At 49.9% G+C, this 14967-nt stretch overlaps 1 long non-coding RNA gene across 4 annotated transcripts in view; it reads right to left on the minus strand.

Moving 5' to 3' along the window:
- Positions 1 to 14967, minus strand: part of LOC118712890 — an 80514-nt gene that overhangs the window by 6696 nt on the left and 58851 nt on the right. For 2 of the 4 annotated variants that reach the window (XR_004986151.2, XR_006740822.1), the window contains exon 3: positions 8146 to 8633. This is a non-coding gene — a long non-coding RNA (uncharacterized LOC118712890). Of the gene's footprint in view, positions 1 to 7889; positions 8634 to 14967 lie in introns of those variants that run through there. The other 2 variants (XR_006740821.1, XR_006740820.1) reach the window with 1 other exon arrangement.

Consider the following 14967-nt stretch of genomic DNA (forward strand, 5'->3'; position numbering starts at 1 on the left):
CATTGTGATCCTTAGCTGGTTGTATAGGGCAGGGCACTAAAGAGCTCAGTGACCACGGGTGGGTAAGGCTTAGTAGAGTTTTACCGTTCCAGATCTTTACTGAAGGCTAATCCTCTGGGGGGAAAGAGGGACATATGTAATGGGAAGCCCACAATGTTAGTGTCTCCAGGTCTTTCCTCCAGGCCTATTAAATTATCTGCAGAAGATGCTTTACTTTCTATCTGAAGGGTCTAATCCTTCAGGGCTAGGTGTGGGAACAGCCTGGGATCTCAGCATTTGAACAAAAGTCTCCATTTACTAGTATGTTTCAGTCATGTGTGTCTGTTTTGCTCATCTCCAATGCCAAGAACACTGCCTGGCAGAGTTGCACTATAAAAATTAATTAAATAAGCAATATACAAAATTAAAATACAAAAAAGGTCTTGGGTCAGGCTTTTTTTTCTCTTGAGAATTATCAGCGTTATTCTTCTAGTACTAACTGCTATAGAAGAAAAGTTTGAGGCCTAACTTCTACCTCCACTACATTTCATTTTTGGCTTTCAGCAATTTGACTTTGAGGTAGCTAGATGTGGGGGGTGGGGGGGGGGGTGTATGGGTGTGTGTTTTGATCTTGCTTGGAGTTGTTTACCTGCTTGAATCTGTGAGTTTATAATTTCAATCAAATAAGAAATTTGTAAGCCAATTTATTATTTTTAGTCCATGTATGTCCTTAAAAAATGTTTATTCTGTTGAGTAAAAAGACCTATATTTTTCTTCTAGATCAAGTTAGTTTTATCATTCAAATATTCTAATCTTTGTTCTTCTCAGCTATTTATGTATCTTAAAACCTCCAACTAAAAGTGTTGATCTATTTCTAGTCTGTCTATAGTCTTTTGCTTTGTATATTCTGAGGCTATATTTTTAGCAACATATATAATCACGATTGTAAGAGCATGTATTTCTATGTTACTACTATATGTCATCGTTTGCCCTGATGATATGTTCATCCTATAATTGTTTTGCTAATATTAAAATTGCCACCATGGCTTTTGTCCAATTTGCCTGACATATCTTTTTCCATTTCTTAAATCTTCAATCATCAGTATATCTTTGCTTTAAATATATTTTTTATATATACCGAGTGGCCAGATTACAATATTATGACCACCCACCCTATCAGTACTTCATTGGGCCATCTTTTGCCTTCAATACTGCGGCGATTCTTCTTGGCATTGACTCCATGAGATGCTGAAAGGTGATGCGAGGAATCTCAGCATTTGATGTGTATATCACCAAAGCCTCACACTTTTAGTATAAGACCTCTTCCTCCAACTTCACCTGGTGCCCTCAGCCAAGATGCCTTCTCCTAAGAATCACCTGTCTCTGCCAGGGTTGGAGGGAAAGTCTAGGGTCTTTGTGTGGACTAACTTTGAACAAATCTCCGATTTTCTAGCTCCACCTTCACAATTACTTCCAGAAGAACCTGGTTATATCAACTCTTGAGCTTTATGGGCATTTGAGTTGAAGTTATATTGATTCTTAGGTGCTCTGTTGATATCTTATAATTCAACACTCCCAGGTATGCTCAGCCAGTTGCCACTCACTCACTTTCCCCCTTTGTTGTTGCTCTTGACTATGCTCACTTTCTCTCCCCACTGGGAATTTAGTTCTTTTTCCTTTACTATTGTTTTTTCACCACCGGGAGCATGTGTCGTGAGTTCCTTTCTCCATCATTGATCAGAAAACCTTATTCAAATAATCATAGTCTAAGCCAACATGTCAGGATGTCAAGGGTTTAGCATGACATCTGGGTTTGTCACCGTTCTTATTCAGTGAAGAGCTGGGGTGACATATCCCCAGGACCAAGGCTAATTCATGCACATGGACTCAAATTATCTTATCATTCTAGGTGTAGCTGAGATTAGTTCTTGTCATTACTGCAGATGGTTAGACTAGTGGGAAGGGGGTCAAATTCCAAGCCTCGCTTGGAAGTAGAGTAAGATATCCTTATTTGAATGTGGAATCTTCTCCTGCCCTTTTTTTTTTTTTTTTTTCAGAGAGGAAGAGAGAGGGATAGAGAGTTAGAAACATCGATGAGAGAGAATCATCGATCAGCTGCCTCTTGCACACCCCCTACTGGGGATGTGCCCACAACCAAGGTACATGCCCTTGACCAGAATCGAACCTGGGACCTTTCAGTCCGCAGGCTGACACTCTATCCATTGAGCCAAACTGGTTTCGGCTTCTCCTGCTTTTTGTTTTGCCAATACTAGCATGTAGGGCCCATCTTTGATAGTTGTAAGTCTCCTAATCCTAGATACTTAATCAGAATCTATCAGGGTGCTGTAGAAAGAGGTAGAGGATTGAACCAGTAATTCGATAGACTGACTCTGAAGTTCTAAAGTTGTGGAACAGTCTATAAATCTAACCATAAAATATGCACTTTTATTGCTATGTAAGAATGTACTTTGAGGCCTATGTAGCAAATTTACAACTGCCAGGCTGGGGGAGATATCCCACTGATTGCTGCAGCGTGGGCAGACTCTCAGCGATGGGCAAGAACAGCTAAGCAGAGTGCCTGGGGGCCATGTAGGAGTAGGTCAATCTCTGCTGTGGGTCTATCAGGATGGCATGCCATCCTGCCTGGGGCCAGGCCACCCACGGAAATAGAGGGTAGGTAGGGTGTTACATACACAAGTAGAACATTTCCTGATATTCATGGCTCACCTTGGATATTTGCATGTGGGGATTGGGAACTGAAAGAACTTTTTGCTGTGTTGCTTGACATTTTGCAGAGTTGACACATTATCTAGGTATGCATTTATATATACAAACCAAGGATTGAGAACATGTAACTTTTTGAAAGTTTTGCCAATTGGATAGGTAAAGTGGTATTCTATTGCTATTTGAATGGAAATATCTTTGTTTATAAAGTTGCTTTTTTCCTGACCATAGGTTTACTGGCCATTTGTATTTTTCTTTCATGAATGTGTTCTTTCACTTATTCAAAAATATTTATTGGTCACCTATTAGCCAGGGGGAAATAGAGATAATGAGACAGACAAGGTCCCTTCCCATCTCATAAAGCTCATAATTTAGAGGAAGTAGACAAACATTAAATAAATAATTTTTATGATATCTCTAGAGCTTAAAGGAAACATTTTTAGGGACATAATTAGACATTTATGAGTCAGATCTCTTTGATGATGTTCGGGTTTTCTAAAGATGTATCCTTTATTCACTTCCAATTCATGAGCTGAATCTGACACCATGCCTGATGAATAGCACTGTCAAGTTCTGTGAGATTTGATGGTTGTGCAACCAGCTACCTGATGGCTCTAACTTTGTCCCACAAATGCTCAACTGGATTGAGAGCCAGTGATTGTGGGGCCACCTAAGCAAGGTAAAATCTCCCTCCTGTTCTTGAAACCACTCCTGCACAATATGAGCACCATGGCATGGCACATTGTCTTGTTGGAAGAAGTCATCTCCATTGGGATACGCCATCAACATGATAGGATGAACTTGATTAGCAACGATACTTAGGTATGTTGTGCTATTCAGACATTGTTCCACACGAATTAAAGGCCCCAAATCATGCCAGGAAAACATGCTCCAAACCATAACACTGCCCCCACCAGCTTGAAGGGCTGTACTCAATGTATGTGAGGTGCATGGTTTCATGCTGTTTCTGCAAAATTCTCACTCTGCCATCTTCACAATGCATCTGGAAACGTGATTCATCAGACCACACGACCTTTTTCCAATGCTCGACTGTCCAATCCTTGTGTTCCTGTGCGAATTGGAGACGTTTTATCTTGGTAACTGCAGACAGCAAAGGTGATCGAACAGGCCTCGGTTTCCATATCCCATAGAATGCAGTGTAGGGTTAATGCAGTGTAAGGCTAATTTGTCTACACAAATCAGGTGGTCATAATAATCTGGCCACTCAGTGTATATTGCTACATCTTTTAAAACCCAACCCATCTTTTCAATGGCTCTGGAGAATCTGGGTGGATGACAGATGGGCAGACCCACCACTGAGCTAGTAGTGCAACTAGAGGTAGAGGGGTTTCAAGGTAGAGAGACTGCAAAAGAATTTCACAGTGGGAGTTAATTTATTCCAGTCCAAATGAGTTATGCCTGGGAGTTAGGCCTAATCCCCAAAGGCTTAATATGCATTCTGAAAGAGATGAGGTGTTCAGTGTGTGGCCAGCTGTGCCTTGTATTAAAAAGGAGTATTCCCCACAATCAGGAGCACGACCATGGCCAGGGGGAAAGTTTCAGTGCTGGGGCTGTGGGGGGCGAGGGGGTTCCCCAAGACAGACAACCTTCATATAACCACAGGGAAGGAACGACAAAGGAGTGAGCCTTCATCATGGCATGCCTGAGCATCCACATGTTCATTCTGCTCTCCATTTCTTGCTATATTACCCAATAGCTCAAGGGATTAATTGCTTTTTTAAAAGACTGGCTCCTTTCCACAGAACTGGCAGGCAGGGGGATAATACAGATGACCCCACTGAAATATACCAACGTCAGAGACTTATGCTTGCAGAATGACGAGAAAATACTCAGAATACTGGTAGCCGAGGACAGACTGGCTATTGAAGAACAAAAAGACCCACACACACACACACACACACAAACAAAAATCAGGCCAGATAGAGGGAGGCAAAACTCACTCTGAAGCATGGGGGAGAGCAGGACAGGAATCCAGACGAGCAAACCCTCATGCAGCTCTAGTACACACATTCTGGAAGGACTGAGAGGAAGCGACTCATGCTTCCCTGATCCTAAGATTCTGTATCTCACTTTAAAGCCTTAGCAAGTCTGTGATAAATATTGTTCACAGCAGAATTAGACACGGTTCCTAAAAAATAAATTTCATTCAAAGTAAGAGACACACCTTCAGGTGTCAGATCACATGGGACATGTTCAATACAGAACAACAGTGTGTGTGTGTGTGTGTGTGTGTGTGTGTGAGACATACATACACATGCATATGATGGCAGACTTCCACAAAGACATCTAAAAGCTACAATTTCAAGAGATTTCCTTCTTTTTCTTCCTGTAGTGAGTTTTGGGGAAAAGAGATGAACAGTCGTCTCTTTAATCCTTCTAACAACCCCGAGGCAGATGTTACCATCTCAGTTTACAGGCGAGTCTGGCTGCAGGTTCCTTCCTGCTGCTTCAGGAGGGATGCAGGAAGGAATGCTGGGCGTGTGTGTTGCTCTTGTCTTTGAACTGCAAGGGTAGAAATTAAGCTGCTGGCTTCCGAATCAGCACATACACAAACACATCAGGTGGCGCCTTTTACATGAATGACAATGGTTTCTATTCCTGTTTCTAACCTGATTCCTCTTTTGGAATTTGTTCTTCAAGAAACATTAGGCTCGGTAATGAGGACTCTGAAAGCCAAGAGCCCCGTATCCTACAGCAGAACCCAGCATGACTTCATGTGAAACTGCTAGTAAATTATTCAGTTTTGCTTGAAGCCACTGAATAACTGGGACCAATTTGAAAGCTAATGTCTCAAAACAAAAAATTACAGCCCATCCACATGGGACTACTGTTTACCCTGAGAACTGTTACACTGCCCCCAGCAAGACCACAGTGAACTGGCATTTGGTCCCTGCCAGGAGGTGGCTCATGTCCAAGTTGTATTCCTTTGAAATGCCCATTTTCAGCCTGCTTTCACCAAGCCCATCCAGTAATTGCCTTCTGGAAATCCAGTTCAAATCCCCTAGGCCTCCTGATGGACAATGAAGGAAAAACAGGAAGTGAAAATAAGACCCAGAGGCACCTAAAGGTTCTATATTATACAATGTGTGGCGTGGTATGGTGTGGTGTGGTGTGGTGTGGTGTGGTGTGGTGTGGTGTGTGTGTGTGTGGTGTGTGTGTGTGGTGTGTGTGTGGTGTGGTGTGTGGTGTGGTGTGGTGTGGAGTGGTGTGTGTGTGTGTGGTGTGTGTGTGTGGTGTGTGTGTGGTGTGGTGTGTGTGTGTGGTGTGGTGTGTGGTGTGGTGTGTGGTGTGTGGTGTGGTGTGGTGTGTGGTGTGTGGTGTGTGGTGTGGTGTGGTGTGGTGTGTGGTGTGGTGCGGTGTGTGTGTGTGGTGTGGTGTGTGGTGTGTGTGTGTGGTGTGGTGTGGTGTGGTGTGGTGTGGTGTGGTGTGGTGTGGTGTGGTGTGTGTGTGGTGTGGTGTGGTGCGGTGCGGTGTGTGGTGTGGTGTGTGTGTGGTGTGGTGTGGTGTGTGTGTGGTGTGGTGTGGTGTGGTGTGGTGCGGTGCGGTGCGGTGTGGTGTGTGGTGTGTGGTGTGTGGTGTGGTGTGGTGTGGTGTGGTGTGGTGTGTGGTGTGTGTGTGTGTGGTGTGGTGTGGTGTGGTGTGAGCCTGGTAGGTAAAGCCTCGGGAGGCAGGCCTGGATGCATGTTCTGTGAGCTGAATACACAGACAAGAAGGGAGGGAATGGCTATTGAGCACCTAAAATGCACTAGGCGTGATGTTGACACCACTGTAATTAGCTCGTTATTAATAACAGGAAAGTCATATAATTTGGGCAGCTTCACCAGGAAGCTGCCGTTTCACACTCCCCAGGGAGCCACCGGTCCATTCCTTGCAGATCCCTGGGGGAAGGGCCTGGACCGAGGGGAAGATGCGTGTGTGCACAGTGAGTCAGGGTGACGTCAGGAGTGTGCTTGCTGCCAGTCAAGCCTGGGATCGTCCATCCGCCAGAGGGGGTCGTGGGCCCATGACAAACCCATGAAAATTTGGGAATACATAATCCCCAAACAACAGAGTTCGCTCACACCCGGGCAGGAAAGATTTCTGCCGACTGGGAGAGCGAAGTGGAGGAAGTCAGTTACAAAGAGGTAGTAGATCTTCATGCTGAAGAGCGTGAACTCTGAAACCAGACCGGCTGGGTTTAAGTCCCATCTCCTGTTCTGCTACAAAATAATCCCACATGGTGTGCACCTGAGTGTCTGGGGGTGCGAGGCCATCCAGATGGATGAGCAGGAGTGGCCCAGGGTGGGGTTTGCGGAAGCAGGTCAGTGGGTCCCTGCCGGATACCGCAGTATGCTGTTTCTGTGTATGTTGCTGAATGAAACCAACAAGCCCTGAGGCTCCTGAGAACCGCAGAAAGGGGATGGAAATAGGAACCTAAGAGGAACGTTATGCGACCAGCTTCTGCATGTGCCATTCATTTCAGTAATTCTCCTTCCAGGGCCACGGGCACTTGAGGGCAGGGTGGCACGGAGTCTCCCACTGGGAGGCCCAGGAGCCCCGTCAGCCCTGCCGGGCCCAGGATCTCCGAGCATCAGCGGGAGTCTGTCCTTTCAACAGCTGCTTTGTCTTCCTGAGACTCACTCAGAGAGGCCCCAGGTTCTCAGGAATAGCCTGGCCGTCTGTGAGCGCATTGTGCAGCCTCAGAGATTAGAACAGCTCCCCACCACCCCCCACGCCCGGCTCCCCATCTCTCTGTAATCAGCAATGGTGCTCTGTCAGGAATCAGGACAGAGCTACCCATGTCTTTAGGATACAACTCAGCCCCCCTGCCAGCATGACCAACCTGCATCAGACACTCAGCGGCCCACCCAACAATGTGCATCCTTTCAGCAGGATGACCTTTCACCAGCCTGACCTTCCCCTCCAGGTCCGCATCTTCCTCGCTGTTTGCTGCATGCTATAAAAAGCACCACTCCAATTAGAACTCTTATTTTGCTGAGACAGACCAATTAACACACCCTCGCCAGATCCTCTCCGTCTTAAAATGATCTGGTCAAAAAGCACAAAGTGATTCACAGCAGGGGGGGGGGGGTGGAGGGTGGGAGGGGAGAAAGTGTGCAGGGATCAGCCCGAGGGAGCCCCAGGACAGACAGCGCCGCTGGCAAAACCAGACACACACCCAGTGGTTAAAGGCTATCATCTCCTTTATTCGAAAAATAAATATTTCACTTTTGATTCGACATCTTTAAAATCACATTAAGCACAGAGAAGAAATACAGTCCCTTTGGAAATCGTGGACACGGGTGGGAAAAGAGTCATGTTTGACACAATGGGGGGGAGGGGGGGTGAGCACTGATTCCGACGCATTCGTGATCCCGACGCCCCTCCTCTCGCCGGGTGGGGGGGGGGGGGGGGCCTGCACATGGGTTTAGGAGAGAAAACACACACACACACACACCCCCGCTTCGAAGTCTGAAAGGCACATGAAGTGGACCATAAGGTGTATGGCACATTCACTGGATAAAACGCTCCCTTATTCCCTCCCAAGGAAAGTGGAAAAAACTTGAATCAAGTCAAAGAGCAGAGAAGACGGGTAGGTGCCCCTGCTCGGAGCTCAGCTTCGGGAAGATCTCTGAGGACGCAGGCAGTGTCCCCGCCGCCGCAGGGCTCACTCGGTGACGGTGGGGCGCGTGGCCACGTACACGAACACCACGATCAGCAGCACCACCACGGCCAGCGTGGGCAGCACCACCGTGGTGATCTGCTGCCGGGCCTCCTGCATGGCCTGCTTCCGCTCCTTCTTGTCCTTGGACGTCTCCTTCTTGGGCTTCCCCTTGAGCTGCCGCATCTTTCCCAGGGGTGCGAGGAGGGCGGGTCCAGAGAGGGCTCGGAAGCAAGGGCCACACTCCACGGCCAAGGCACAGGACCTGCTGCAGAGAGAACAGTGGTCAAGAACGAATGGAACGAAAGGAATGAGAAATCGGAAAAGTAAAGGCAAATGCTAAGCTAGGGAAACTATCTGCAGCTCGTAAGGAGTTAAGAACAGCAGAGGGTTAACATCAGCCCCCCTAAGTGTGGGCGGGCGAGGAGCTGGATACACCAGGGTAACACCGCCACCCCACCTGTGCTGTGAACGGGTCATGGTTGTGCTGAGAGAGTGCCTCTCAGCCCCTCGGGCGGCTGGGTTCCACAGAAACACCATCACTGCAAAAGCACTCACCTCGCTGCCTCCACTCCCAGGAGAGGGGGGCACATTTCTCCTTTCCAAGGCTCTACCTGCTTACTCTGCGGTGCTAGATTCCAGGCTTCCCGGCCGAGCTCCTGGATCAGACCGCAGACAACCTGCAGGCTTCAGGCCCATGGCTGCCCGCCCGCCCGGATGCCTGACCTCAGGCCAGCACAGCCTCTCTGGCACTGAAGAGGGCTCGGAGGCACCAACGTCTCCCATCTCCCGCTGGTTCCTTTACCACCCACACCGGCCTTCCAGAGTGGAGTCTGGATCAGCCAATGAAAGGAGACGCTGAAGCCGGTGGTCCTGCCACCCACCTAACCTAGGGCTCTCAGCTCAGGGTTCTCGTAAGTTCTGTGGCCCGGGGAGGGTGCTCGGGTGGTGAGGCAGTGCAGACAGGGGCCTGGGGAGGAATAAAATCTAGGATAACTACAGAACAGCAGCTCTATACAAGTCTGACCCTTAGCTTTAAAAAGCAACAGAGTGCTCACCCAGCCCATGTGGCTCAGGGGTTGAACGTCACCCTATGAACCAGGAGGTCATGGTTTTATTCCCAGTCAGGGCACGTGCCTGGGTTTGATTCCCAGTAGGGGGCATGCAAGAGGCAGCCAATCAAATGGCTCTCTCATCATTGATGTTTCTCTCCCTCTCTCTCCTTCTCTCTGAAATCAATTAGAAAAGAATATATAGCCCTGGCTGGTTTGGCTCTGTGGATAGGGCGTCATACTCCCGACTGAAGGGTCCCAGGTTCAATTCCGGTCAAGGGCACATGCCCAGGTTGCGGGCTTGATCCCCAATTGGGGGCATGTAGACTCTCTCTCAACATTAATGTTTCTATCTCTCTCTTCCTCTCTGAAATCAATAAAAAAATATATATTTTTAAAAGAATACACACACACACACGTGTGTGTGTGTGTGTGTGTGTGTGTGTATCCTATATAATAAAAACCCAGCTACCAAACAGCGGAATAACCAAAATGACCAGTTGACCAATCTCTATGACATGCACTGACCACCAGGGGGCAGACGCTCAATGCAAGAGCTGCCCCCTTGGTGGGTCAGTGTACTACCACAGTGGGAGTGCCGCTTGGCTGACCAGGATGAGCCGCTGCTCCCACTGCAAACCCCGAGCTTATGGGCAGGTACCTGGGCTCCTTGTCCCAGGCTCCTCCTCCTCATTCCCTGCCGCCTCCTCTGGATGCCCTCAGGCCACGCAGCATCATCACAGGGCTAGCAGGCTGGGAGGCAAGTTTGTGGCCGCCGTGGGACTGAGGCCTACTCCACTGCCTCTCAGTGCTACTGTCCCTGGACCTGGACCTGACCAGGTCCCCTGGAGAGGCAAGTCCTCCAGCTCCACGAAAGATGCTGGACCAGGGAGCAGCCACTCAGAGGGCCGGTCCATGGGCGCTCAGCTAATGGGGATGAGCGGCACCCCCACAGCTGGCCGATCCCCGCAGGCCACGCCTCCCATCAGTGCACAAATCCCATGCACCGGGCCTCTAGTACACACACACACACACACACACACACACACACACACACACACTCATATATTTAAAACGCAACAGAAATACACTTTGGCTGACGTAAATTGAGAGTTTGCTCAAAGGTCTCTGGCATGTCCCAGGATCCCAGAAAAGCTGGAGGACCAGACTCAGGAAATGAGCAAGACCGGAGCCCATTTCACACCATAGGCCACGAGGATACCACAGGTCGCAGCACCACCTGGACACTGGATACGGGAGCCACAGGCCCTGAGGCCACTGCCTCTACCCTTGGAAACCGAACGCAGCTGCTGTCACTGCCTCCAGGGTGGATTCTGCAGCAGCACCAGCTGCCATGTATTGTACATCTGACCACTGGAGCCGAGGCCCAGCATGCCCCCAGGCCAGCCTTCCAAAATCCATCGTGGGTGGAGTACTGAAGGAGAGGGCATTGGATATGGGGCAGAAAAATAAAGACGGATGTCCACCCTCCTCTCCTGGGAGACTAGCATGGAGTTAGGAGCTCTCAGAGGCAGAAGAGCAGCGTGTGCCATCACTCCTCTAACAAAGAGGCTCTGTAGCAGGATGCTGTGTGCCCAGTGTGTCCTAGGGCACCGGGGGCCTGCCCCACCGATGAGGAGGTGACATTGACATCTGAGTGACCGTGGGAGGAGGAAGACTGAGGAATGTGATCCCGGAGTTGGGAAAGGTCTCACACGATACTTTCCTGTGGGTAGGATGATCTCTTCTGTATGGACCCCAGAACCGTTTCTGTGCTATCCACACTCAGGCAGAGATTCTTATGTGCAAGATGACGACTATCACTCCCTTGGGATGACATAATACCAGCCAAAAGTAACTATTAAAAAGGTCAGGGCAACCCTATTGTGTGATTTCCATTAGGCCTTTAAAAATACCCACTGTTAGTTTCTTAGGACCTGACAGGTGTAGAAACCCCTGGCTTTACCAGTTCTCCCTTTTCAGATCTTTCAAAGAACTTCAGACCGAGCTGACTGCAAATTCAGGATGTACCCCTTGCTGGGGCAGGTCACCTCACTTCACTCAGCCTCAAGGTCATCCCCTGAACAATGAGAACTATTTCTCTCATGGAGGATGGCGCACAGGTGGTGTCTGCCCACCCTCAGAAAAGCAGGCCAGGCCGGCTGAGCCCGACAGAGCCGCTTCCTCTCCGCACCCCTCACCCGCTCCCTGATCCTGGGCAGAGCTCACCGAGCTTCTCTACCCCTCAGCTACCACGTGGGAGGAGGGAAACAATGACAGCACCCCGCCCCCTCCTCACAGGACCATGGTGAGGAGGAGACAAGAATCTGGGCCACATGATGTGTGGCCCAGAGAAGGCGCCAATCCACCGTAGTGACACTACTAACTTCCCCCAACAGCCTGAGAGTCAGACAGAGCGGGCTTATTCCCCCACTTTAGGGATGAGAAAACCAAGGAGCAAGAGGAAAAACGTCTTGTCAGTGTCGATCCACCTGTGTATACTCTCAGTGGCTTCCCACAGAGCAGTGGGCAGCCTCCCTGGCCCAAAGCTTTGAGCCACGGCCCACTTTCTCCCCGATATGTCCTCACAAAATCACTTTCAAAGATGCAAGCCATTAGCAGCACTCTGACTTGTAGCCATTTTCCCCTTCAGGCTTGTGAATAAATGGAGGACCTCACAGTGGCTGGCACAGGACTGCAGGCAGGCAGCCCCGGGGACCCAGAGGAAAGAAGGCCCCCGTGCCCTAACTGGTTTGGCTCAGTGGATAGAGCATCGGCCAGCAGACGGAAGGGTCCTGGCTTCCATTCCGGTCAAGGGCATGTACCTTGGTTGCAAGCACATCCCCAGTAGGGGGTGTGCAGGAGGCAGCTGATCAATGTTTCTGTCTCATCGATGTCTCTAACTCTCTATCCCTCTCCCTTCCACTCTGTAAAAAATCAATTTAAAAAGAAAAAGAAAAGGCAGCCCCGGCACGCTGGCTAGCAGCACCAGCCCAGTGTTCACCCAGCTCCTGGCGCTGCTGCCCGCATCTCCTCAAGTGGGTGTGGCTGACATTCCCAGGCCCCAGCTGACGTGATGACCAGCTCTTGACATCTGTAACACGCAGTTCCCAGAGGCTCGGAAAAAGGCCTTGAGTTGCTGGAGACAGTGGAGGTTAGGTCAGGATCTAAAGGGCACCGTGGTTTGAATTCCAGGTCCTTCTTTGGGCCAATGTGGATGGCTTCCTGTCCTCCCTCACCTGTGCTGTGGGCCTCAAACCACAGCCCTGCTCTCCCTGGGGCAGAGCGTCAGGGGGAGCCCATCCGAGATGACACGTGAGGGGCAGGACAGGGACCAGCCAGGACGGACGTGGGGACGAGCAGCAGGCAGCGAGGGTGGAAGGACTCCCGGATACATCCTCACAAAACCATTTTAAAAGATGCGAGCCATTAGCAGCACTCTGATTTGTAGCCATCTTCCCTTCCAGGCCTGTGAATAAACTAAATGAATAAACTAAAACGGTGAATAAACTAAAATAATCTGGATGAGAGGTGGCGGGGAGGCAGGTAATCCAGGGGCTCAGACCACGGTGAGGAGTTGGGGGTTATTCCAAGAGCAGCCTGAGGCTCAGAGGGGCTTCACCCCGGGAAGCACATGTGCTGTCCCCGGGGAGTGGGGCACAGGGAATGCAAAGGGAGGCTCTTGGAGCAGGTCAAGGAGGGAGGGTCAGTGTTGATGGAGAGGAGGGTGGAGTCAGGTCATATCTGGGGGGTACACCTGACAGGACCTCCTGACAGATCAGACACGGTAATGAGGGAATGGGAGGAGTCGCAGGCGGACCTAAAGTTCGGAGTTTGAGCAACTGGTGGGTGGTGATGCTGTCTCAAGAGATGGAGGAGGGTGGGGTGTGCATTTGAGGAAGGGCATGAGGTGCTCCGTTCACACCTAGCCCCGTGCGGGGACGCCTGTTAGACATCTCTGTGGAAATACCAAGGCGGTGATGAGGGGCTCAGTGAGCCAGGAGCTCAGTATGGGCTGCAGATCTGTACTAGGAAGTCACAGCCAAAGGCGGGGGGAGCTCAGGGAGGGCAGGCAGGAGGAGGAAAGGGCCTGGCCGTCAGAGCACAGGCAGAGGGAAGCCAGCACAGGAGCCCGGGGAGAAGAGGCTGGTGCAGAAGAGAATGAGGAGTCCCCGGGACCACGAGAGTCAGGAAGGGCACCAAACTCCACCAAGAGACAATGAAGCTAAAGAAGCATCTAGAGGACTCTGCCACGTAGAGACGTGACCTGAGTAATGTCAGTGGAGTGAGAGTGAGGTTCAGATGAGGCGTGGACCACAGAGCGTTACTTGTCTGAGAGAGAGAAGCTCATGCCTGAATATAAAGGCTCACACCGCTTCCTCCGTGGAGAAAGTTTTGCCCCTAAAAAGATGTCAGCTGAACTAAATTATGCAGAGTACACCGCTGATTTACATTCTGGAGCGGACTCCTTAGTTTTCTAACGACTTGTGATCCATGGTCTGCACGCCAACACTTCCACTAGCACTCCCATAGACCCGGGTCTGAATTTCTCCCAGAACACCACATGGGGCCGAGAGAGAAAGGAGAGGATGTTTGAGGGTCCACAGAATGGGATGCAGAAAAAGAGAGGGATTCCGTAGGACAGCTTTGCCCATGAGAGAAGCACAAGCACAACTTCGAATCCAATGAGAGGGGAGGGTACAGGAGGCAGGTCTGTTCTGGTGGGAACGGGAGGCATCCATTTTCTCAGCGAAGGGAAAGGGCTCTGCCTTAAGTCTGGGAGCTGAGAAGCAGGCTTGAGCAAAGAAGAGGCATGGCCCAGCCAGCTTGACTCAGTGGCTGAGCACTGACCTTATGAACCAGGAGTTCACAGTTTGTTTCCTGGTCAGGGCACATGTCCGGGTTGCGGGCTCCATCCCCAGAGTGGGGTATGCAGGAGGCACCCAATCTCTAATTCTCTCTTATCATTGATGTTTCTCTCTTCCCCCCCCCCTCTCCCTTCCTCTCTGAAATTAATAAAAATATATTAGAATAAAATAAAAATAAAAAGAAGGCCTGGAAATAACCCTCTTGCAGAGTGAAAAAGCCAACAACATAGCAGGGAAGTATCAGTTCTTCTGATTGATGCTCTTAAATGCTTAATATCCAGGTCCCACCTCTTCCTATCAATTGGTCTGGCCTCAGCCCACTGGACCAGATGGCCCACTGGACCGGATGGGAGTGGCTCATCCAGACTCTGCCGGGAGCTTAAAATGTGTGGCTCGCCATGGAAAGGTAAGCGGGGCCTCTATTTCAGAAATCTAAACTAAGCAGCAAGAACGGACACTGAGGTTCGACAGTCAGACAGATGTAGGCACGGTGGAAGCTCCCGATGCCACATCACCAGACAACAGAGGACGCCAGGTGGGGAGAGAAATGGGAGCAGCAGGGAGGACCCCTGACTCGGAGAGAGGGGACTCCGCTCTTGTCTCTCTAGTGCAGTCCCTGCAAGGCCCAGCTCTATGAAAGCTCCTGTCCTTAGGTTACGCTGACCTGTTTCTGTATTGTACA

Source organism: Pipistrellus kuhlii, unplaced genomic scaffold (assembly GCF_014108245.1).
Source record: "Pipistrellus kuhlii isolate mPipKuh1 unplaced genomic scaffold, mPipKuh1.p scaffold_m20_p_9, whole genome shotgun sequence".
In the NCBI taxonomy this organism is placed as follows: Eukaryota; Metazoa; Chordata; class Mammalia; order Chiroptera; family Vespertilionidae; genus Pipistrellus; species Pipistrellus kuhlii.